This window comes from Ascaphus truei, chromosome 6 (genome assembly GCF_040206685.1).
Source record: "Ascaphus truei isolate aAscTru1 chromosome 6, aAscTru1.hap1, whole genome shotgun sequence".
Classification (NCBI taxonomy): domain Eukaryota; kingdom Metazoa; phylum Chordata; class Amphibia; order Anura; family Ascaphidae; genus Ascaphus; species Ascaphus truei.
The window spans coordinates 3,028,416-3,055,706 of NC_134488.1; the positions used below are offsets into that span (position 1 = coordinate 3,028,416).

The following is a 27,291-nucleotide window of genomic DNA, read 5'->3' on the forward strand; positions in this document are numbered from 1 at the left end:
GAGGAGATTGATGAGAGGAGTGCATTAAGGGTTAAAAACACTCTGCAGGAAAAGCACAATCTGACTGTATCCGAGACCAGCATAAAGAAGATGAGACGCAGCATTGGATGGAAATATGGACGTGTGAGGTTAGTACTGGACAGTACAGGAGGTAAAAGTGTTGTTTCGCAAACTGTACTGCACTGTGCCGCAAATTTTTTTTATTCCTTGTCATTACAGAGTGTACTCCATGATACGGGACGCAAACAAAATCAAAAGAGTGCTCCAGGCCCAGGCATGGATCGACAGCGGGGAGACTTTCCAGGATTGCATCTTCACTGATGAGTCTATTATGTCGCTTGAGAGATTTGCAAGATTTGCGTTCCACAAAAAAGGCCGCATATCTTTGAAGCCGCGGCCAAAACACCCCGTGAAGCTGCATGTGTGGGGTGCCATCTCTAGGCGTGGACCGGGATGCATTGTCATCTTTGAAGGTAAAATGTATCAAATATAATTTCGCCTAATGCACTGTACTTGACTAGTGTTGCCTTACCGTATGCACTATACTGTACTATTGTGCAGTTTTTTGAGCACTTTTCTTTTCTTGCTATAGGAATCATGAATAAAGCTTTCTTCCAAGACAACATTGTGCCCGATATAGTGCAATACATCACACACGACTTCCCCAATGGTCACCGCTTCTACCAGGACAACGATCCCAAGCACACCGCGTCAACGGCGCATATCCTTGAGCGCGGCATCAACTGGGTGAAGACGCCAGCGGAGTAAGTGCAGTAGACCGTGTCCCATTTTTGTTCCCCACTGTTTTTAGCTCTTAAACCAATTGTCCTTTCTTTCCAATGACAGGTCGCCAGACTTCAATCCGTTTTTGGAACGATGTACTCACCGTGGAACGCTGCAATAAATATATAGACCATATTGCTACTGTGTTGCCCATTGTCATCGCGCGTAATGGGCAAGCATCAGGAAAGTAGTACTGTGCTGTAGTATTGTAAGTACAGTATGTTACAGGTAAGTATGGCACAGATTTTTTCTTTCCAGATAGTAAGAGTATACAGTAGTTAGTTTTTTCTTTACAGAGAGAGCAGCACCAGCCATCAGGTTACAGTACATAGAATTTAACAGTAGTCAGAGTATACAGTAGTTCCAGTACAGTATACAGTAGACTAGTTTGACAGTACAACAGTAACTGCCTACTAACTGCTCCATTTTTTTCTTTCCAGAGAAAGCTGCACCAGCCACCTACTGCTGCGGCACAGTTTATTCGAGCATTTGCCCGTTCTGTGCCGCAGCAGTAGCCTGGCGCGCGCCCGAGTGTGACGGGCGCGCGCCGAAGCAGCGGAAGAGCGCCCTCCGATCCGGGCGCTCTCCCTCCCGCTGCCGGGTCCGCCGGGTCCCCCGGAACCCCCTGCCGCCGTCCCGCAGATCGCGGGACACCAGGGCTCCCTCGGGGAGCCCTGGACGCGCGTGCAGGGGGCGCAGGCTCCCGAAGACGCGTGACCACGCGTCTATGACGCGCGGCACGCCGAGGGACGGCCACTAGCAAGCCGGGAAATCTCCCGGCTTGCGGATCTGGCCGCACTGCGATAAAGTGTGTCGCCAGTGTACAGTAGTTCTGCCATAATACAGTACAGTACACACATACAGTACAGTACAGTAACTGCACTAATTTTTGGTTTTCTTGTCGTTCCAGGAAAAAGGGTGGCCTAGGTGGGAGATGGGGCGTTGTGTCCAGTCAAATCGGCTTGTACAGTGAAATGTACAGTATATAAACAGCAGGAATGATGTACACAAAACCTCTCCTCTCTCAATGAACTACTGTACTGCAGACAGAATGAGGAAAAGATAAAGACTAAAGAAAATATAATTTTACTATACAGTACTGTATATAGTATATACAGTATATTACAGTACATTACAGTACTGTACTGTATATAGTATTAAATAACATTCTTATAAATGTGCATTACTCATGTTTCCCCATGTTTTACAAAGGTTTTCCAAATGGTTATCCAATTTCAAGTTGCCAAAAGAACTTAATAAAGACTGCATTATGTATTATTCCTGATTATTTTTATATTTGTATTTTTTGGTTCCTGATAAAATAAAATAAATATTTATTCACTTTCATGCGAATCATAATCATTGACAGCCACCCCTACAGACCCACAAAACGGATTATGTTACATTATACTTAACTACAGTATTTATATATTTTTATTTTAAAGATATTAAAGAATGTACTGTATTGTATTTAAAACATGTGACTGTAAACCATAGTGACTGACAAATATTTTCACACCCTGATGAAATACAGTATCAGTGTACTCTCAATTCTCACAGTGCTGTGCACATCAGATTTACATTTCAAATTCGAGAGGGGATTTTCCAAAGCATTACCGTTCAAACAACAGGCCTCTAAGGGTTGGGGGAGGGGGATGGGTATCAATGGCGCTAAACACAATAGAATGGTAAATAAATTAAATATACAACCAGATGGGATGGAGGGATGATCTCAGCCGGCGTGAATCAAACATGAAATAAGAAAAAGAAATACAAAGTGTGATACTGTTAAGACACTAGAACAACAAACAAACAAACAAACAAAAAATGGCAATGTTGCTGAACCACACACTAGACTAAAAAAAATGAATTTAATACATAATAAAAACATACAGTACAATTAAGCACAAATAGGCAAAGTTATAGGACCCAATCGATATCTAGCCGAATTGCCCGCTTACCGAAGCCAAGATGTTAAACCGCAGTGGATATTTTAGAGAGTATCCCCTCTCACAGTGGCTGGCATAGCTCCCAGATCGATTTCCGGTATTCGCCGCGTGTTGAAGTTTGGTAATGGAGGACGCGTTCATCCACGCTGTAGCAGGGGCAGGAAAACACTGTCTGTAGGTTAGGCAGTACGGGCATGCGCAGAGGCGCCCGACACAGTGTAGATGGTGCCTCCAACTCCCCTGCTTCTCGCGGTCGCGTGTGCTCCAAAGGCGGCAAATTCAAAAGATACTTCTGAGCCACAGAGCCGCATGGCAGGGCTGGCAATGGGTAACGGCAGCTGATCGCAACGCAGGGATATCGGGGACCACCCAACACGTTTCGGAAGCTGCTGCCTTCTTCCTCAGGGGTAAATTGAATAAAGAAGTCCCTGTGTGTCCGTTTATTTATAGGAGAAATTTAAAGGTACATGTACCATAATAAAGTCCCGGTCATGCGCAGTAATGCAAATTCAATACTGCAGCATATATCAGCAACATCACGGAAAATGCATAAAAACAATTGGTTAGCAGACAAATAGTTAAACACATTTGCACAAATAAGAACACATAAAAACATATAATCCAAGATCATTATAATGATTCAAATCATCAATATTGATATTAATATTAAAGATATTAAAGATAGACAGCATGCAATATATGATGTCAAGTGAACATTGACACTAGCCCAATTGATGGTCAGTGGTGGATATAGGTGTTGGAGACAACATGTATTGAATGAGATACACTGTCTGGGTAATGGATAATAATAAACTGCATTAATGTTGCAAATAAACCTACAATAACTACATATAAGTGACTTACCTAGTGTCTTATTGATATTTAATTAAAAAGATATCAAAAATGACCAAAAAATATGATAACTTAGTATCTTAACATATAAACCAATATGTGTCAAGAAACATACGTGATTAATCATTAATAATTAGTGTATACATAAGGTGACTATTAGGTGTGGTAAATGATTAAATTTAATTTAAATAAATTCATATATATAGTGAAAATATACATACTGGGAACGTGTAACTTTATATTATATTTAATAAAGTGTAATAATGTTTATTTGTCCAACAAAAATGGTTTAAGGTCAAAATCAACATTGAGGCCTTGTGGAGCCAAAGTACAGAGTTCGTAAATCCAAAAGGATTCACGTCTCCCTATTTGCATTGTGATGTTTCCTCCACGCCAATTTGGTGTAATTGCTTCTATGGCAGTACATTTCAGACCTACGGGGCTTCTACCATGCACCTGGAGAAAATGATTCGAAACGCTGTGGGTAATTAAACCTTTTTTAATATTGTAAATATGTTCATAAAGGCGACGTTTGATGGGCCTAGTTGTCATACCCACATACTGCAGACCGCAAGGACACTCAAGGAGATAGATCACATTTATACTATTACAATGAATTAACTGTTTGATGTTGTATATTTTTGTTGTAATTGTGGATTTAAACGTAACATTTCTAGTGCTGAATTTGCAGGCTGTACAAGAAATACAAGGGAAATACCCATTTATTGTTTTATTAGTATGAATCTTTTGACGAGTTAAAGGACAACTAGGAGCTAATTTTTGGCCAATATTCCGAGCTTTAGTGAATATTATCTTAGGATTTAGGGGTAAAAGATCTACCAGATCCCTATCCTTTCTCAGAATCGGCCAATATTTACATAAAGTTTGTTTGATGGCTGGAGCCATCTGATTGTATTGGGTAATAAACGGTATGTTTATACAAGAACTGTCTTTATTTCTTTGTTTATATTGAAGAAGAGTACTTCTATCAATTTGATCTACTTCAAATATAGCTCGATCTAGGTCATTGGAAGAATATTTTCTATTGATGAATTTGTCTTTTAAATCTTGTGCCTGCTGATGGAAAGTTTCAGTAGTTGAATTGTTATGCTTCAATCTAGTAAATTGACCTTTAGGAATGTTGTTGATCCATGTAGGGTTGTGATGACTGTTGGCATGCAAATAATTGTTTGCATGGACCTTCTTAAAAAATGTTTTTGTATGTAATTTATTATCCATAACATAAATAACCAAATCCAAAAATTCAATAGATGTATTGCTAGAATTAAAAGTGAATTTTAAATTAAAAGGATTGTCGTTCATATAAAGCTGAAAAAGTTCTAATTGATGGGTGGAACCTGACCAAATAAAATGATATCGTCTATGTAGCGCCGCCAGAGTACCATTACCATTACTCTTGTCTGACTAGGGGTCATAGGTGTATCCAGGCTGCTACACTTTTTATATTAATTCATTCAATTTCATCCGATCCGGAAATCGATCTGGGAGCTATGCCAGCCACTGTGAGAGGGGATACTCTCTAAAATATCCACTGCGGTTTAACATCTTGGCTTCGGTAAGCGGGCAATTCGGCTAGATATCGATTGGGTCCTATAACTTTGCCTATTTGTGCTTAATTGTACTGTATGTTTTTATTATGTATTAAATTCATTTTTTTTAGTCTAGTGTGTGGTTCAGCAACATTGCCATTTTTTGTTTGTTTGTTTGTTGTTCTAGTGTCTTAACAGTATCACACTATGTATTTCTTTTTCTTATTTCATGTTTGATTCACGCCGGCTGAGATCATCCCTCCATCCCATCTGGTTGTATATTTAATTTATTTACCATTCTATTGTGTTTAGCGCCATTGATACCTATCCAGTACCATTACTCTTGTCTGACTAGGGGTCATAGGTGTATCCAGGCTGCTACACTTTTTATATTAATTCATTCAATTTCATTATTTTTAGAGCATATGTTTTGATATATATTAGTGTTAGCGCTACCTATTGTTTTTTATTGTGTATCCTTCCCCCTGTAAAGGTTAGCAGCTTTTTTTAGAGCAATATATCTCAGCTATTTGCCATGCGGGCAAATAGACATATAGATATTAATAAAATATTTTCAGATGATCCATCACCTATTGAAGTGGATAATCCCCAGAGTAATATGCTTGAACTAGTAGACAAACTAGAAAAATTACTTATAAGTGAGACTAAGCAACTCTGGGATGCAATCACTCTGGAAAAACATGTCGAACAAAAACGAATCCCACGTGGCTTGAGAAGTTTTGTCCCAATTACAACTGATTTCCAGAGTGATTCCTTCACTCTTGAATGGAATTGCATTCTAGATAATTGCTCCTTTGAGCTCATGCGTCTCTTGATCTCTAGACGTAAAACATCACTTCAGAGATTAGACACTGAGATTAATGAGATGAAGGAGCAATTTGAATCCTTTAAAAATAATGGTGAATTACCGATGTTAGAATCCAAGATCAAATCTAGGACAGCATGCAAAAAGAGGTGATTAGTGTTAAACAACAAAAATTCCAACGAGATAAAATTGACTATCAAAGTGGTCAGTATAGAAATTGGAAGAAGAAAAAAACATCACGGGTTAATGACAAATACAAAAGTAAGAAAGAAAATATGCCTGGTAATTTTTCTCACAAAATACCTAGTAATTATAAGAAAATAATCCCCAACATTAAAGAGAGAATACAAGATCCTGCCCCATCCACTGCACCAAAACCCAAAAGAGGCGACACACAACCAAAAATGCATCGCTCCAGCAGTAGTGCGTTTATAGAACCTTCCACACCTGCGCCATACAGTATCCATCTGGAAAAGGAAATTGATAGCATTTTTGAGAAATATCATCATAATAATAAGTATCAGCCTCTAGTGGATTTTGAGCAGGAACAACGTGTTGTGGATGGGGAAAAAGATAACAAGCAAACATTCTCTTTTTTAGATTGGAGGAAAACCAAAGAGCAGCAACAGGCACGAGAAGCAATAAGAGATCTCCTGGGGAGAGAAGGGACTTCAAGAGACAGAAAGAGAAAAAATACACTAGAGGAAAAAGAGGAGGTAGAAAGAGGAGGAAAAATCATGAAGCATTAAAATGTGATCATACTAATATTTTCAATATTAGCAAACACCCCATTACAGCTAAAGAAAGATCATTGTTATCTAAGGGTCTTTCTTTTGCTCCTGTCTCAGGTCCAAATAGCTTCAAACTATATGTAGACATGCAAAGATATGTAAGGAAACTGTGTCTTAAAAATATTTTAACAAAGACGCAGTTTCAAGACTGAATCCAAATTCTAATTTACCTATCAGTTCAGCACCTGTCATAGGTTCAAAATTTAAAAATCCTTCCACTTTTTTTCCCAGATTCGTCGGCGGCCCCTTTGTTAACACATTTGCAAAGATGGTTTCCGACGATTTGGAAATTCAAAGTCGTCAATTTAAGATCAAACGAGACAACCTTTCTATTGAGGAAAAGGGAATTCTGCGTGCACTTGGAGAAAATTATTCCATCGTTATTAAATCTGCTGATAAGGGAGGGGGGTTGGTAATTATGGACAAAGATTTCTATATTCAGGAATCTTTGCGCATCCTTGGAGACAGGTCCACTTACCAACCCCTCTCCTCAAATCCCACGGAAACATACCAACAACAATTATTGACATTTCTAAGTACAGGGCTTGATCATCAGATCCTAACAAAACAAGAGTTTGAGTTTTTATACAATCCACACCCCATCATTCCAATTTTCTATATAATACCGAAAATTCACAAAAATCTACAACATCCACCAGGTCGCCCTATAATATCTGGCATCCAATCACTCACTTCCCACTTGTCCCAATATATAGATCATCATCTTCAACCTTACGTTAACCAGCTTCCATCATATCTCAGGGACACTACCCACATACTGCAGACCTTCAACGACACTCAATGGCAGTCACATTACCATCTGGTAACAGCAGATGTTACCTCACTCTATACTGTTATTGACCATGGTCAGGGTTGTGACGCTGTTGGCCGTTTCCTGGACTCAGATCCTTCAGTTACAGATTCATTCAAAACATTTTTAATTTCTAGTATTCAATTTATACTAACACATAATTTTTTTAATTTTAATAATTCCTATTATTTGCAGGTATGTGGCACCACTATGGGTCCCAGGTTTGCCCCTAGTTATGCCAACTTATTCATGGGCAACTGGGAAAATCAATATATCTGGTCCGGTTGTCCCTTTGGAGCAAGCCTGGTACTCTGGCGGCGCTACATAGACGATATCATTTTTATTTGGTCAGGTTCCACCCATCAATTAGAACTTTTTCAGCTTTATATGAACGACAATCCTTTTAATTTAAAATTCACTTTTAATTCTAGCAATACATCTATTGAATTTTTGGATTTGGTTATTTATGTTATGGATAATAAATTACATACAAAAACATTTTTTAAGAAGGTCCAGGCAAACAATTATTTGCATGCCAACAGTCATCACAACCCTACATGGATCAACAACATTCCTAAAGGTCAATTTACTAGATTGAAGCGTAACAATTCAACTACTGAAACTTTCCATCAGCAGGCACACGATTTAAAAGACAAATTCATCAATAGAAAATATTCTTCCAATGACCTAGATCGAGCTATATTTGAAGTAGATCAAATTGATAGAAGTACTCTTCTTCAATATAAACAAAGAAATAAAGACAGTTCTTCTATAAACATACCGTTTATTACCCAATACAATCAGATGGCTCCAGCCATCAAACAAACTTTATGTAAATATTGGCCGATTCTGAGAAAGGATAGGGATCTGGTAGATCTTTTACCCCTAAATCCTAAGATAATATTCACTAAAGCTCGGAATATTGGCCAAAAATTAGCTCCTAGTTGTCCTTTAACTCGTCAAAAGATTCATACTAATAAAACAATAAATGGGTATTTCCCTTGTATTTCTTGTACAGCCTGCAAATTCAGCACTAGAAATGTTACGTTTAAATCCACAATTACAACAAAAATATACAACATCAAACAGTTAATTCAATTTAATAGTATAAATGTGATCTATCTCCTTGAGTGTCCTTGCGGTCTGCAGTATGTGGGTATGACAACTAGGCCCATCAAACGCCGCCTTTATGAACATATTTACAATATTAAAAAAGGTTTAATTACCCACAGCGTTTCGAATCATTTTCTCCAGGTGCATGATAGAAGCCCCGTAGGTCTGAAATGTACTGCCATAGAAGCTATTACACCAAATTGGCGTGGAGGAAACATCACAATGCAATTAGGGAGACGTGAATCCTTTTGGATTTACGAACTCTGTACTTTGGCTCCACAAGGCCTCAATGTTGATTTTGACCTTAAACCATTTTTGTTGGACAAATAAACATTATTACACTTTATTAAATATAATATAAAGTTACACGTTCACAGTATGTATATTTTCACTATATATATGAATTTATTTAAATTAAATTTAATCATTTACCACACCTAATAGTCACCTTATGTATACACTAATTATTAATGATTAATCACGTATGTTTCTTGACACATATTGGTTTACTGTATATGTTAAGATACTAAGTTATCATATTGTTTGGTCATTTTTGATATCTTTTTAATTAAATATCAATAAGACACTAGGTAAGTCACTTATATGTAGTTATTGTAGGTTTATTTGCAACATTAATGCAGTTTATTATTATCCATTACCCAGACAGTGTATCTCATTCAATACATGTTGTCTCCAACACCTATATCCACCACTGACCATCAATTGGGCTAGTGTCAATGTTCACTTGACATCATATATTGCATGCTGTCTATCTTTAATATCTTTAATATTAATATCAATATTGATGATTTGAATCATTATAATGATCTTGGATTATATGTTTTTATGTGTTCTTATTTGTGCAAATGTGTTTAACTATTTGTCTGCTAACCAATTGTTTTTATGCATTTTCCGTGATGTTGCTGATATATGCTGCAGTATTGAATTTGCATTACTGCGCATGACCGGGACTTTATTATGGTACATGTACCTTTAAATTTCTCCTATAAATAAACGGACACACAGGGACTTCTTTATTCAATTTACCCCTGAGGAAGGAGGCAGCAGCTTCCGAAACGCGTTGGGTGGTCCCCGATATCCCTGCGTTGCCATCAGCTGCCGTTACCCATTGCCAGTCCTGCCGTGCGGCTCTGTGACTCAGAAGCATCTTTTGAATTTGCCGCCTTTGGAGCACACGCGACCGCGAGAAGCAGGGGAGTTGGAGGCACCATCTACACTGTGTCGGGCGCCTCTGCGCATGCCCGTACTGCCTAACCTACAGACAGTGTTTTCCTGCCCCTGCTACAGCGTGGATGAACGCGTCCTCCATTACCAAACTTCAACACGCGGCGAATACCGGAAATCGATCTGGGAGCTATGCCAGCCACTGTGAGAGGGGATACTCTCTAAAATATCCACTGCGGTTTAACATCTTGGCTTCGGTAAGCGGGCAATTCGGCTAGATATCGATTGGGTCCTATAACTTTGCCTATTTGTGCTTAATTGTACTGTATGTTTTTATTATGTATTAAATTCATTTTTTTTAGTCTAGTGTGTGGTTCAGCAACATTGCCATTTTTTGTTTGTTTGTTTGTTGTTCTAGTGTCTTAACAGTATCATACTATGTATTTCTTTTTCTTATTTCATGTTTGATTCACGCCGGCTGAGATCATCCCTCCATCCCATCTGGTTGTATATTTAATTTATTTACCATTCTATTGTGTTTAGCGCCATTGATACCTATCCAGTACCATTACTCTTGTCTGACTAGGGGTCAGAGGTGTATCCAGGCTGCTACACTTTTTATATTAATTCATTCAATTTCATTATTTTTAGAGCATATGTTTTGATATATATTAGTGTTAGCGCTACCTATTGTTTTTTATTGTGGGAGGGGGATGGTGTGATTAGACGCAGGCGTACTGAGTGTTTGTAGCTCGGCTATGGGCGGATTAAGAACACAATGGCAATATGCAGAAGGTTAACGACCCAGTGGAGAGAGGGGGTTGGTAGGATAGGGTGACTCAGCCGATTGACGCTTGGCTAGGGAGGGATTTAAAACTCTGGAGGTGTGTGGCTGAAATAGTTAACAGCACTGTAATTTCAAAATGCAGTTCATCATTATAATTTGATGAATAAACCCCCAAAGACACCCCCCAAATACAGTACATAAAAAGCAAGTCACTTTAACTCCCTTTGCCCCATGCACCAAAAATGTTTTGTGGCAGAAGAATTTAATAAAGGCTGCAGTATGTATTATTGTGTGTTGATGGTTAGAATTGCTGTGCACTTTAAATGTTACAACATTGTACAGTATTTGTAAATAAATGTTTTTGTACTGACCCCACCAACAAAAGAACATGTTGAATTGCCTCACATTGTTTCCATTTGCTCCTTTGCCAGTGTAACAAATGTAGAGGCTTGCTGCACTGTTTTTTTACTGCCTGGTCACGCAATTGGCGTAGGAACTAGGTCAATTGGCGTGGGAACTAGGTCAATTGGCGTGGGAACTTCTGTTCTATGGCACCTAGAAATAAAATTAATTTTGCCCCTAGATGTTAGGAACCCCCTCACTTGACCCCAACAGGGTCTGAGCAGTAATGGCGGCGAGAAAGGGTCACGCCGGCAAGGAGGGTCCTACCATTGAGCGTAATGGCGGAGAAAGCTTTGAAACGGCTAAGTCAGAATGAGCAGAAACCTGGAACCCACAACTCCGGTTCTGTTCGACCTAGAGGGCTCAGATTCGGTCCCCATGTAGTCCTAGTTGCGGCAGGATTGCATGGCAAATTGCGACCCTCTCGTGGCAACAGAACGGAGTCAGGGTGATGTTAAAGTTCAGGTTTCTGCCATTGACTTGCATGGCAGAAAAAAAGCCACTTTGGTAATGTGCTTTTAAACTGTCTTTTGGTACCTCCAGTTCCGGTGGTTGTGCAAGGCTGATATTTTGCCACTATGGCAAGGGTCCTCCCGCATGAGGACCAGGCAAATTTCAACCCGCTCAGACCCACAGAACGGGTTATTTTACATTATATTCGCGCAATTGGCGTGGGAACTACTTAGGGCCGCGGTCAAGTTCACGGGCAATTGGCGTGGGAACTTCTGTTCTGGGGCACCTAGAAATAAAATTATTTTTGCCCATAGATGTTAGGCACTGTATTCCACTGTACAGTATACTGTAGAAAACACATAATGACACGATACTGAACATGTAGAATAAATGCATAGTTTTATTTATTCGGGTTTATTACACAGTATACTGTACGGCCGGAAAACATCAGCATACAGTACAATATTATCCATCGAAATCCCCCCATTAGCCGTTTTCTTTTCTGAGGAAAAACAAAAAGAAAAGTTTTAATGTAGAGTAATGGTCAGCCCCCTAAAGAAGTACCCAGCCAGCCCAACAAAATAATACAGCAACAAGACAGTACTCACCATAGAATTAAAATTCATTTTCCCCCAGATGTTAGGAACCCCCTCACTTCACCCCAACAGGGTCCGAGCATGTACAGTACAGTACTGTACTTTAAAATAAATTAAATATGCAATTTTACTATTACTGCGCGCGCACGCACAGACTGTGTACTGTAGGTTGAACCGCGAAGGTATTAGACTTCAAAGACAACAGTTCGCAAACGCCCCCAATGCGTTTTTACACGGCATTGCAGTATTGCAGCCAGCGGGAATAAAATGCTTAAATCACAGCCGCTAAAATAACGCAATACACCCCGGGAGAAAACGACACAAAACCGCACATCACCGGGATATTCTGAAATTCGCGGAGTTAGCCAAGTTAGAATAAAGTTGGTCGCCACTGTATATATATATATATATATATATATATATATATATAGATAGATAGATACACACAACACCAATATACAAATTAATGGTTAAGGATTACACAAACATGCAGAAATAAAATTGAAATCTCAATCTGAAAAACAGCTCATTGCATCAGAAAATTAAACCAGCACATGCAAAATACATTATATCTCATCTCCCAACAAACCAGAAAATAAATATACTGTATACCAAATGTCAAACAAACAATTGCATTGTAGTGTGTTCATGATGCAATTAATCTGTGCATCATGTAACACTATGCAAAATCAATGTTCAAAATAAAATAAACAACATACAATGCCATCCACAAAATAAAATACAAAATAAGCAAGTAAACATAAATAAATGTACCATCAATTAATCAATTAAAAAAATCAATTACAATACAATCCAAATCAATTACACAATTGATGTTGTGGATGGCATTGTATGTTGTTAATTGTTTATTTCATTTTGAACATCATCATTCATCCATCATTTTTACGTATTTGTTAATAATGTTTTTTAATTACATATAATTTAATTGAATTATTACTTTTTGTCTAGTATAGACAAATTCCTCCTGTGATGGAGAAAGATGGTCTGTATGTTATGGCCATATCTTGTGGGGCCTATGTGGTTATTTTTAATATGTATTATCTAGTCTTCCCGGTCAACATCTGTCCAATGGGTACTATCTATACAAGTCCGATGGATAGACTTGTTGTTATCTCCTAGGGCAGCCATCCCTTAACACAATTTACAGTATTTTGTTGGGATAATTTTTCTTTAATTTTCCCTATTTTTGATTGTTGGGTTATTATTCACGTGTGGACTCACACATATAATCACTATAATTGTATATTTTAGTGGTTTAACCACCACATATGTTAATAGGTTGAGCGCTTAGTATATGCACGTCTAGTTATATATCACCTTATCAGTAAAAGATACGGATGAAGTTCGATGGAACTCTATTTTCGCTTTTTTTAAACGTTGCCTTTTTTACTTTTATACAGTCCGTCAGTATTACCAGCTTCACACGTTTAAAACTTTGCCAAGCTAATATTTTTGATCAATTCAATTACTGCACATGTCATAGCCTGTACTAACATTTCACAACGAGATTTTTTTTCCTTTTACAGTATTCCACTTCCTAGTTAATGGAAAACACTACTGTACAGTATGTTACTGTTTTCTTTAATCAATGATGTTGCATTTGCAGTATACAGTAATTAATTCGGGTATGAAACCCCAAAAATAAATATTAATAACTAAAGAAATATACAAAGTGCTGCATTGTGATTTCTCAAGAATAACTTCACTGACAATGTTAATTTCAAGTCCGAAAAAAGGGGGGGAAAAGGCATATCTTTTTTTTTTTTTCTATATTTCTCGACAAGGGCTTAATAAATGAGTAATTTTAAGAAAACATAATGTGATGCATTTTTTAAATATTTGATCAATTTTTACATTCATAAAATCACTTCCTTTTTATTTCTTTAGGAGGTGGCATACACTTTTTTTTAAGGAGGGGAATACTATTCAAAACCTTAAAATTTGAATAGGCTTTTCATACGTTTATGGAAATGTCACACACACAGAAACATGTTCAAGGGATTTTTAACTTGTATTACATTTTAAAACAGTTCAAAAGATTTTCATTCTACTGTAAACACAGCTTTTGCCAAAGACGGCTAAACTTAATTGCACCTTTCCCCACGCCTTCACCCTCCCAAAGCCAAGGAAAAAGCATTGGATGTGTTCTCCACACCTCCCCCTGCCTGGCCACGGGACGTGTGTTAAAAAAACAAAAGACACATTATCTTTGAGAGACAAAAACAACAGCGCAAAACGCTAATAGTGAAGTATCTCAACAACAATTTAATAAAAATAAGGGTAAATATTCTGCGTACATAAAAACAGGAGAACAAGCGCATTGAGTGTGTATAACACGAGGTTACCAAACATCAAAGACAGGTATGGATCCCTCTGGTAAGTGGTCCCGGGTGGTCTCCAGATGATGTCTTAACCCCTCCGAGTGCTGGCAAATAGCACAATCATTCCAACTCTGGGTACACGTCTCGTCAGGAACAACTCCCCGCTGTTGATGGTAATTAGGTTGCCGGATATGGAGCTGGTAACACCCTCTCAAATGCAGCAAACACACTGTGTGTATGGTGAATGATGATGTCTGTGATTCACGCAGGTCACGTGATAGTAGTCCATAAAAATTCAAAGGATGGATACCAATAGATGATTAACCCTCGAGAACACACTCTGAGTGTTAGGTGACTGATAGTACTGTCTCTCCTCTAAGCGACCGCTCCTCCGCGGTACTTCATAAAGAGGGCGTGACTGACAGGTGTGTGCACCAGACCAGTGTCTCGAGATAATGGAAATAGCTTAACAAGCTAAAAAATGTACAGCTATATTAAAAACACAATTTCTACGCGTCACATTACACTGGCGACACACTTTATTCGAGCTCGGCTAGTCCCACGAATACGGGTATACCCGGGTGTATTGAGGTTTGTGACTGTTTTCTGCCCGAGTGCATTGAGTTATTTTCCGGCAGGGATTGAAGCATTTTATTCCCGTTGGCTGCAATACTGCACAGTACATATATATATACTGCATTACAATTCATGAATTTATGCCATCTGGTAGACACGCGAAGCATTGCAGCCTATTAAATCCTAATCATTATCATTTAACAGATCAGCCGCCCATCAGCCAGGCATGAACCCAGGCTGGGAAGGCAAATGCAACGGGGCTTGTCAGAGGTGAGGAGCGGCGCATTCCAGGTATCTGCCAGGTACATACTGGGTATTTGCTCGAATAAAGTGTGTCGGTGCAGTTATCTTTGAGCCTTTGATTCTTGGATGAAAAAATTCGTTGCCGTTTTCACATGCATGCCCAGGGGTGATGAGTTGTGCATTGTGATTTTGCCACTGCCAATGTTAATTGCAAGTCAGAAAAAAAAGGCACATTATCTTTGAGCTTTTGATTCTTGGCTGGGAAATGTCTTTGCCATTTTAATACGCATACGGAGGGGTGATAAGTCCGGCATTGTGAATTCTCAAGAATGACTTCACTGCTAATGTTAATTTCAAGTCAGAAAAAAGGCGTATCTCTTTTTTTCCTTTATTTCTCGACAAGGGCTTAATAAATTAGTGATTTTAAGAAAACATAATGTGAGGCATTTTTAAAATATTTTAAATATTTTTACATTTATAAAATCATTTACTTTTTATTTCTGTAGGAGGTGGCATACACTTTTTTTAAGGAAGGGGAATACTATTCAAAACCTTCAAATTTGGGTAGGCTTGGTCTACTTTTCATACTGTTTATGGAAATATCACACACAAACTTGTTCTCAAGGGAGTTTTAACTTTTAATACATTTTAAAACAATCCAAATGATTTTCATTCTACTTTATTCACAGCATTAGCCAAAGACGGCTTAACTTCATTGCACCTTTCCACATCCCCTCACCCTCCCAAAGCCAAGGAAAACGTCATTCTACAGTACAATATAGTACTTGATCTCCACACCTCCCCCGGCCATAGGGTTTAGCTAAGTCACCTAACTCGGTGTAAACAAGCCTGGATTTCTTTTGCCATTGAGACAGGGAGGCTTAGGGCAAACTATTTACTGTTATTATGCACACAGTACAATAAGCTTGGACTTTCCCCACCTTCCTGTAGTGCTTCATCGCCTGTGAAAGAAAACAAAATGGCTGCAGGATTAGGGAATTGAAGGCCTTGACTGTGTAACACTATTGACAGGCACACAAAATGAATAAACTATAACTATCCATACCTGTACACTAGAATTGTTTATTAGAAATAATAGGTACAAATGCAGCGAGTATCCGAACGCTTGCCTTTGAAAATCTGGGGCAATCTCCCAGTAATGCTGCAACATTTCTGTGACATTTCTGCAAGCAGACTAATGGCCCATCGGATAACATAGCGGGGGTCACTGGCAGTCTCATTCAGTTTGAATGGGACTGCCAGGGACCCCCGCTGTGTTAATCCGATGGGCCATTAGTCTGTCTGCAGAAATGTCACAGAAATGTTGCAGCATTACTGGGGTATTGACCCAGATTTTCCCATGCAAGTGTTCGGATACTCGTGGCTGCATCAGTAATATACACGTCTAATGCAAATACTGCACGTACTGTATATAATACTGTAGAAAGTGGAGAGTAAGCGCAGATGTTAATATAAGGCTAACATTGAAACAGGTTATTGTCAATAACATACTTACCTGTACTATACTTACGGTACCTGTACTTACCTTATCTTAACTTATACTTATCTGTCTCCGCGTCTCCCTCCTGAAATCCCTCTCCTGGCTTCTGATCAAATCCCACATCTCACACTCAATTCTCCACCTCACTTTTAAAGCTTTACACTCTTCAGCCCCTCCTTACATCTCAGCCCTAATTTCTCGCTATGCACCATCCCGACTCTTGTGTTCTTCTCAAGGATGTCTTCCTTCTACCCCCTTTGTATCTAAAGCACTCTCCCACCTTAAACCTTTCTCACTGACTGCCCCGCACCTCTGGAATGCCCTCCCCCTCAATACCCGACTAGAATCCTCTCTATCCACCTTTAAGACCCACCTTAAGAAACATTTGCTTAAAGAAGCATATAAATAGCACTGTGGATAATCCTGGACACATGATAAATAAAGCTTGGCCCCCTGCAGACGCACTGACTAGAATTCCCTCCTACTGTCTCTATACATTCCCCTACCTACCAATTAGATTGTAAGCTCCTCGGAGCAGGGACTCCTCTTCCTTAATGTTACTCTTATGTCTGAAGCACTTATTCCCATGACCTGTTATTTATATTATTTGTTATTTATATGATTACAACATGTATTACTACTGTGAAGCGCTATGTATATTTATGGCGCTATATAAATAAAGACATACAATACCTTACTACAGTACAGTACCTTACTGCATGCTGCTGGCCTGCCCATTACGCTCTAAAAGTACGAGCAAAACGCTGCTAATATGGTCAATATAATTGTTGCATTAGCTTACAGTGCTTTTTGCTAAACCAAGGCCCGAAGTAACTAACCAGCGTTGGATCTGTAAAATTCTATGTCCTTTCTTGTACATATCCTGTATTCTCATGCTGAGATCCTTTGAAATCCTTTTCCTCTGCATCGCTGCTTTACAAAATAAATCAAGCACAGATGAATGTATATTCGATGTGTATTCAATGTATATTTAATGTGCATTGAATCAACAGAAGTGATGGTGTATTTCTAATCTAATGGACCTCGCTAGACAGGTTAAGTTTACAGTACGCCCACTTTTAACACCTGCAGCTCATGTCCATGCATGCCAAAAAATTCAAATAGGGACACAGTGCATAAAAGGTGATACAATTTGCATAGCCTCCCACACGCTGACCTCTATCTGAATGAGCTCTTGTACAGATACTATATTGTGCATTTTTCCATCTGCATCCCTGGATCAACCCTGATTCTACGGATGCAAGAACCTGCTTTCTTCTGCTGTGCTGACCACGAGAAAGCGAAAGTCGGAAGCTGTTTCCAAGTCAAAGCCAAAGGTGCCTAAAGAAAAGGTTCCGAACGCTCCCAAGGCAAAGAAGCCTGGCCATTTGTACGTGAAGAAGAAAATGGCCAAAATCAGCCATGATCAAGTTCATTGGCCGAGCCCCAGAAGTTTCCCTGCACCCACCGAAGCCGAATTTGATGTCCCGGACTTTTCACTGCCATCAACCAGCAATGCTGATGTTCATCCTGAAGTCCCCTGCTCACTTCTGCCAGCACCCAGGGTCACGGTGGACCAGAACTTATCAACACTTTTAATATTTTTGGGATTCTCGATTGAACACGACAAGGAGGCAAAATAAATTGTCATTTATTTCCTTGATAGACAAACACACGACAGTTTCAGAATACACTTAAAACAACACTTACTGGGATAGGGAAATGAAATAAAATGTCCTTTGCAAGAAAGCGCAAGAAATGCAGTCTCTGATTTAAAGTCCTTTTGGTTAGATCGCAAGTTGACGATCTAATATCTCCGCCAAATGAGGAAAGTTCGTAATAGTTCGTAAGACTTCATTCGGGAGTCACCAGGGCTAACGAATTCCGGAGTTTGGGGTGAATCCTTGGTTGCGATGTTATTAACCCCTTGCGTCCTGGAACTGCTACCGCTGTACTCGAACAGAATCTTGTGCAAAGTTTGGTTACGTCATGAATCACACTGGGGATAGCTCGGTGGGCAGTTTTATAGGGTTCACAGATCTATCTATAACATGCATGCCCAATCCCCTCGTTGGGAACATTTACTCCACCAATCTCCGATTTGCCCGTAGTTTGCAAAACAGGCAAAAAAGGCTTTCCGGTTTGCCCCGCGCATGTGTCAACTTGACACCCATGCGACTTAGCATACCTGGGGTACACCCCTTATCTGGCGACCCCGAGTCTGGGGTTTGGCTTTAAGGTGTGAATTGCTCATGCTGAGCACCGGGGTGTCACGATTGTGCTCGCCACAAACCGGGACCGGACCGCAGGGCTGAGGCTGGGTTATGAAATCACAGACCTTAGACCACACAGACTGGTCTGGAGTGCGCAGTTCATAGTCAAACAGGCCGGGTTCAGGAATGGAGATAACAGCATAGACGTTGGACGAGCCATAGTCGGGGTAGGAGATATCCGTGTAGTCGTAGTTCAAGCTGGGAGTCGGCAACAGGAAATCAAGCTGGTCCTTTTGCTTCAGCGCAATCGCTGCAGGTCGGGAACGAGGTTTGCAGGAGTGGCGTCCATGACCCATGGCGCCGGTCTTGGAGAGGGAAGACTGACCGCAATGGACACACTGCCAGGCAGCACTGGTAACCCTGTGTACAGCGCAAAAGAAAGCAGGTCTCTAAGAACCAGGAACTCAGCGTAGCAGCAGCAGGCCTGGAGGAAACTGGATGAGTACAACAAACTGGAACAAAAACAGAGAGATACGTAACGAGAGAACAAGCCAGGGCTTGTGGCAGAAACACAAGTAACATCCCATAAGGATCTATGCTCGGCAGAGATGGATTGTGGGAATGCAGTAAAGGCCAGCGGGCCAAGCCCGGGAGGAGGGTATGAGGGCACTGCTCCAATGACTGAGCCCAAGGTGGGACTGCAGTCATAGAATGCACAGCTGCTTTAGATACCAGGGGGGGGTGTTCCAGGACTGCACAGGTATGCAAGACAAGGTTAGCAGTAAACTGAGGTGTGGATTCCTTACACGGGGTCTGGCAACATCCCGGCCAGTTTCACACTTTGGATCTCTGAGGCTTTTCATCCCTGCATTTCACCTACTCATGCAGCGGCCGTCGTTATTCGAACACTTCACGCATCATGTAGATCGGAATCCCGATTTGAAACCGCGGGATGAATTCCAACCTTCCCGCACTAAGATACGAGCACGGCGAGTGCAGAAAAATGAATTTTAGTGTTCTGGCTTTTAAAAACATGAAATTGACACAGTAGCACAATACTGTACACATTACAATTCCTCCATTTTATTGCAAACGAAGAAACAGAATCCATGAAATTCAAACAAAACATTCGCGATAAGCGCGGGTGCCTGGGGCGATTGGCCGCGTTCATGCTGAGTGGGGAACAGCAGAGTACTCAAAATCGGTGCCGTGATGTGTTCGAATAACGACCACTGCATCAGTACTTCTCACGTCAATTGACCGACTTCCCACGGCAATAGACTTGCTGCCTTTCAAGTTATGCGAGTTAACAAGGTACGGATACATTTTATCGGAAAACCACTTAAAATCTAACTGCAAGCCACTTATTCAATTGAACTTGCGGTTACGGGGTCGAGTGCTTGAAAATGGATACCTATACTTCAAACAGACCTCCCATTCTCAGCAACGCTTCTTCAATCAGCGCTGGCTTCAGCGCTCACCACGCCATCTTCTGCCTGAAAAACCTTATAGCACACTTTGTATGTAATTCTATTACTGCAGGCAGGGAATTGCCTGCAAACTGGGGTTAAGAAGGCTGGGACAGGGGCAAATACATCAGTGTCATGCATATACTTTTAACCCCTTCACTCCCAATGTGAGTTGGGGTTAATCAGCCTGGTATAATACCTTTATTAAGGCCTGATTAACCCCATTCTCGCCACACCCAGCCAAGCCGATGTTCATCCGGAAGTCCCTGCTCACCTATGCCAGCACCCAGCCACGCCGATGTCCATCTGGATGACACCAGCACTCCTTGCACAAGATCCAGTTCTGTTGTCTGCATGCTGGATGTTTTTATTTGTATCGAAATGACTGACCACTCCATAGAGCAATACAGGGGCAGAATGTAGGCCAAGATTGATCGTCTTTTAGAGCGCATGGAGAATATGGATAGGTGCATGGGTATTCGTCTGGATAAGATTGAGAGGAACATCGCGGGGCTCTATTCTTTGCTTGGAGTCCCTGCCCCTGTATGTCCGACACAGGAGCAGGAGGGTGACTCTGTGGTGCCTTATTCTTCCATGGAGGAACTGCATACCTCCCATGCACCCACTCAATCCCTCGATTTGACCTTCACGCTTCAAGGATACACACATACCCTTCTGTTGGAGGCGATGACAACCCCAGTAAGGCCACAACAGGAGGAAAGCATACTCCCAGACCATCTACTGCTGCCAGAAGCACACCCGCTTCAGCACCGAGGATTGTACTGGTCCCAGACATCATTCTGTGAGACCTGCACCTGAGCGTCCGTGAGAAATACAAGATCTGATGTGGTGGTCTACCTCAGAAATATGCCCAGTTCATCTTTAAACACCACGTCAGTTTGGAGATGTAAAGCGAGTGGACCAAAAATTAAATTATGAAGACAATAATCACAAGATGGTCTTTCTGCAAATTTAAGAAGAACAATTATGGAAGTGAAGCGTTATTTTAATTTTAAGTTAACTTTGAAAACCATTAGAGACAGCATCAAAGCCCTTAGGGCTCTTCTCTGGAAGTCCTGAGACCTGTTTGACAACTACTAGTTACACATTTATTTCAAAATCATAGATGTGCCGCCAATGTTTTTAATCTAAAAAAAAAGACAGTTGGTTGTTTAAAATTATTTAATTCTTATTTTCTTTTTTGCATGTCTGGAGCTGGGCAAAGAGAACGCGCAGGAAAAAACCCTCATTGGTGCAGGAAACTCTCCTGGCAATACTGCCAGGCAAGACACAGTGCTCCAATCCATGCATGCCACGTCCCTTCTCCCCAAACCCTTAAAACCTAATGTAAATCTCTAGTCCTAATGTAAAGTGCTATAAACAAAGTCATGCAAGCTTAGTCTCCCCCCCCCCCCCAAAAAAAGCAGAAGATACAGTTCTGAATAATTATGGTCTGTACTGGTGTCATGGTCCTTTTAGCTCCTTTTAGCCTTTTAACTGAGGATACACAGAATTTATTTTCCCACTAGAATGTAACATTGTTGTGGCAATACTAACTTGAAAGTCTGACACTTAGTATACTGTACCAGCACTAACACACACTGGTTGAATAAGTCCTCTTTGAGTAGCCAATTACAATTAATCATTGACTCTTGGCGTACAGTAGTTCATTCTTAAAACTTGATAGAAGATGTAGGCGTTTTTTAACCATAATGTACCGTGCAATTGATAATATAGAATATGGTCTCTTTCTTTACAGACTCAGATATCCAAGAAGCACCAGCCATTGCGAAGAAGGAAAAGACAAGCTTGTACATTTTGAAGAAGAGGCGACGTTGTATTGTTCTATTATTATTTTCCCCTTTATTATCCTGTCCAAATTAAAATGTTCATTCTTTAAATATACTTTGTGTGTTCATGTTTTTACTGTCTATACACTTACAGTAGTACTATACCTAAAGTTCTAAAGGCATTTAAATATATAGAAATGTAATTGATACTGTATACTGTACAGAAGACCGTATGTACAAAATACAGTATAAAGCTAGAAAATAAAAGTGTTTGTTACTATTTAGATACACTAACAGCAGTAGTACTGTACTACTGTCTAGCAGATACTTTATCTAGTGACTCCGTGAAATGCACTGTATCTTACTGTACAGTAATTTAATTATGAACATCAGGACATGCATGCGCAGAAATGTGATGACATGCATATGTATTTCCAATTTGCCATACACTCATGCTCAGAAATGTGATAACACGCATATGCGTTTCAACAAGGTTCCAATTTAAGAAACACTCATTCGCGGAAAACATATTTTACATTCGACAGAAGAGGCGACATTTTATTTTTGTATTTTTGGCTAAGGTGCCTCAGAAAGGACTTATTTCCCATGTATACTGTATGACCTCATAATGTTAATCTTCAAATTACAATTACACACACTTGAAGTACTGTATGGCAATAAATGACAGGTTGAATTGCAATTAGATTTTTAAGACAGCTGCCGATCGCCCACTTCAGTTTCTCGACAGCATTACAGACAACGCTTGTCACAGGAGACCAGGCAATTTACACCTTTTATACCGGGATCATATAATTGAGCAAAACAAGAAGGTAAAATAAATTGTAATTTATTCCAGGAAAACACAATACACACAATGGATCACAATATGCAATAGAAAACACGCTTATTGGGGATCTGGGCTAACAAACTAAACTTTCCTAGTCCAAATGGCTACAGAATGAAGTCTGCATGAGCCCTTTCCAATGACCGGGAGGTACTCACAAAAGTCCTGGAACTCAATTTGGCATGCAATTCCAGCCGCGACCGCTACGTTCCGTTTTCAAAACTTGGCCACTGAAAAGCGGGACTTAGAACATTTCTCGCCTTGAAATCTCTGAAGCCGGCTCACGTCTATTTCTCTCAGAGCTTCATTTGGGATCTTGAATTTGCCGCTGGTGGTTTGGTGCTTAGAATCTGAGGTCCCGATTTGCTGCTAGGTTTTTTATAGGTTTTGGAGTCCCATTCACAAAACACTACAGCCAATCAATGTGTGGGAAATTCTCTGCCAGCCTATCATCGATTTGCCGGTATTCTGAAGCTGGGCGGGCACCGATTTAAATTCTGCTAAGGGGCATGCGCCAACCTGGCACCTCTGCCTCTTAGCACACTGAGCCCTCCGCTGTGCAAGGCTCCTCAAAGTCTGAGGCTGAGAAAATGGTGGCCAGATAGCCTTTTGTTATACCAGGATGTCTGAGCAGACACAGAGGCACCACGCATGGTGGCCAGCTGGTCTCTCGGAACCCGGGACTTGGAAATGTCACAGTTCATATACAGGTTACAAGCATATATACCTATTAAATACAATCCTTTAATAAAATATACCTTTACACTGTATCTTGTGCTAAAAATGTCTACTGTAAGTCCCCCTTTCTGGTGTCAGGGATAGAATAAGGAGATTTTCCCTCTACTCTTACTAGCCTTATCCCTGCCACACTGTAGAAACCTGACTTTACTTTCGGCACACAAATAGAACCCTCATAGCTTTACTGTATCACATAGCTGGAGCACCCCCGCCACCCCTATACCCGAGTCGGGGTGACTTGTGCACGAACTTGGCATCCTCCTTATACTAGGGACCCCGGTACTGTTCTGGTGATACCTTGATCCCCCATGTCTTTTTACCTTTCTTGTCTGGGCTGAAGCAGGGACTCCTGGCGGTGAGTCGCAAGAATGTTTCCAGGGTAGGATTTTGACCGGAGCACTATGCTTCAATGTATCCAAGAATCGAACCTGATTCCCGGGTACATCTTTTGGGTATCCCGTAACTCGGGGACCCCGCTACATAGCCACAATCTGAAAAGACTTTCTCCGCAAAACCCACCCTGAAATTCCTAGCCTAGCAATCTCTGCTTGCTGGCACTCCTGGAAAGGCAAAAACACAAACATTCTTTATTGTTGCATAATTTACACAGTCACAGTAATGCATGTGCAACAGACAAGTCCAAGAGCTGACACTCTAGGACCCCAAAACACGGATCAGGGGGAACCAAGTGGGTTAATCTTTATTATTGAGCCTGGTTACCCCCTCACCGTCACAAGGCTAAAATGCTATTTTCTGCACTCGATCAAAAGACTAGTAATTTCGCGTCTTAACGTGAGAATATTTCAAGAAATCACGCACCATGACCCAGTAAGCAAAAGGATACAACACGTGAAATGTTCGAATTACGGCCGTTGCATCTGTATTCCCAGTATTTGCTGAAACCACATACAGTACTGAGATGCTGCCCTATTTTTTTGCTACCATACATTTTGCAAAGTAAGTGGGTGCTATCACATTCAGGGTCTTCCATTAATCTCACAGGTCAGTGCCCTAACCACAAAGCCGCTTCTTGTTCCACTGTGCATGGGAATTTGTCTCATGACGAAAAGCTTTTTTCTGTGGAGTTTTGCAATGGGGTGTTGCCATGTGTATGCTTTGAAGGTGCTATTTTCATAAAGATATTTATGTTAGTCACCTTTCAATAAGTTTTTTTATGCTCTGTGCGTTAACTCTTACATTTCTTGTGCTGTACAAGCACAGATACATCTGCTTGTATTACATTTTTGGGGGACATGAAATGTCTTTTACAGTCTCCATAAGATATAAGAATTGAGTTGCTTGATGATTTCATATATAACCTGATTTCTAAAAAGAAATTAAAATCAGTAGTCAACGTGGGATGTACGGATTACTACTTTTTAATTTACAATTCCAGAACACCACTTCTTTTTAATGACAGATTAATAGTTCCACTTAATATTTTTAGATAAATTAATTTATTTTAGGAAGCCTCTTTCCCTTTTTTAAGCATAACATTTGTAGTCAGGAACAGAACTGCAAATCTTTAAACCAGTGCAACCATTGATTAAAATGAAATGAAAACAGGTGTCTAAATATTTTTAGAAGTGCTTTGCTTTTCTATATCTCTCTCAGGAGACTGTACTTTTAAAGATAGCGCTATTAGTGCCTGAGATATCACAGTTTTGCATTTACATTTAGGGTATTTGTGATGGCAAGATGCTTGTAATGGATTGGGGAATCTTGCACTGTACGAACTGTTCCAATTTACTGCACAAATTGAGAAGCTGGCAGGGTGCATGTAGTTAAATTAGGAAGCTGTCACTGGGTTCTTTGTCACAATGAAAGGTTAAGTGGAGCAGATGTTTGTGAGCATAGGAAAATCATGTACTCCTCCGGCCTATGCTTTACTTCTATTGTAAGTCAAAGGTAATAATTTACGGACCTCTTTGGTCTCCATTTTCACAGTTAGGAAATTAATCTCCTTGCAGTCTTTAGGCCAAGCAATTGTTAGTTAATGCATTGGAAGCAAATGGTTAATTAAAAAGGTGTTCATGAAATAATTCAGAGCTTCAAGTATGAAGGTAAAGGCACAATATGTTGATGCTCACGTGAGGCCCTTTACATGTTATTTGTAATACCTACATTTGAACTTCTGTGCCAACGGTCCAGACCCAGCATCTGGGTGTTTGAAGTGCAGAGACTGCGGTTTCCAAAACAGGTGCAAGAGAATGTGAATATATATTTAAATGTATATTTTAGGTCAAACAGAAACCACTGTGAAAACTGTGTGCCTGGTCTTAAGTGCCATCGTGTTATTGATGAATTCTTTGTTCAAGCCTTTACTCTAGTAAGCAGCTATAATAACAACAAAACACAGACCTGTCATTTAGAGTTAGTCTTTGGAGGTAATATTTGTTTCAGCAGACTGCCGGGCATATACTGTATATCAAAATGTGCTCCAAAACACACTGCAAAATGTTAGTATAATGAAGGTACAATCGTGGCACACCAATGCTTAAAGATATAAATAATAAAAAGTTTTCCTCTTTGATGCTCACCCTCTGTTGACCCCGGCGTCTCAAGGCTGGATCCACATAAATGTAGTAGAAATTAGAGATAGAGGGAGCACACGGGAGACTTTAATGGAGTTCAAAAAACTTCTGCTGTATTTAGTACATCAGAGCAATAAAAAAGCAGTAACGTTTCAGGACAATCCTATGTATGGTCTGAGAAAGGGACAGGATGGTCCTGAAATGTTACTGCTTTGTTATTGCTCTGATGTACTAAATACAGCAGAAGTTTTTTGAACTCCATTTAAAGTCTCCTGCGTGCTCACTCTATCTCTAATTTCTACTACACTGCAAAATGTTGCAATTGCGTAAATTTTCACCAGTGGCATACTGTATGTATGAATCTTGTTAATCTTGCGTTTTACACTTGCGCACACACATTCCCAGTTAGCTCAAACTCCTACACCCACCACATCAAGAATATATATTTATGCCAAAATGAATGCTACTAGGTGTAACTTTTGATACATCTCATTATAATATTTAATTATATTAATTCATAATAATCTCCTTCCCTAATTTGGAGCAAATTACCTTGATACACTGACGTAGTCATGTGTAGTTAGAATGATGCAAATTAGACACCTGTTTTTGGAGCAATTATTCAATTTGCCACACTTGACACAATGAAGTCTCACTGATAAAAGTACACCATTTTATGGTCTAGCACAGCGGTGCGCAAACTGGGGAGCACAAGATTTTCTGGGTGGGGCACGGGAGTTATAGAGGTCCCGCACTCTCCGCCAAGGCACCTAAATTAAATGCCGGGGGACAGCGCAAGGCTTCTATAACACACTTACCTTACCTTCCAGTGACACGTCGTCATGGTAACCCGTCATTTGAAGCCGAGCAGGAAGGGAGGGGGCGCGGGGTGGGCACGAACCGCAGAGGAGAGCAGGCAGGGGTGTGCACGGGGGAAAGTTTG

At 40.2% G+C, this 27,291-nt stretch overlaps 1 long non-coding RNA gene across 1 annotated transcript in view; it reads right to left on the minus strand.

The window, feature by feature from the left end:
• Positions 1 to 27,291, minus strand: part of LOC142496394 (uncharacterized) — a 52,490-nt gene that overhangs the window by 12,593 nt on the left and 12,606 nt on the right. The gene's annotated exons all lie outside the window — the stretch shown is intronic.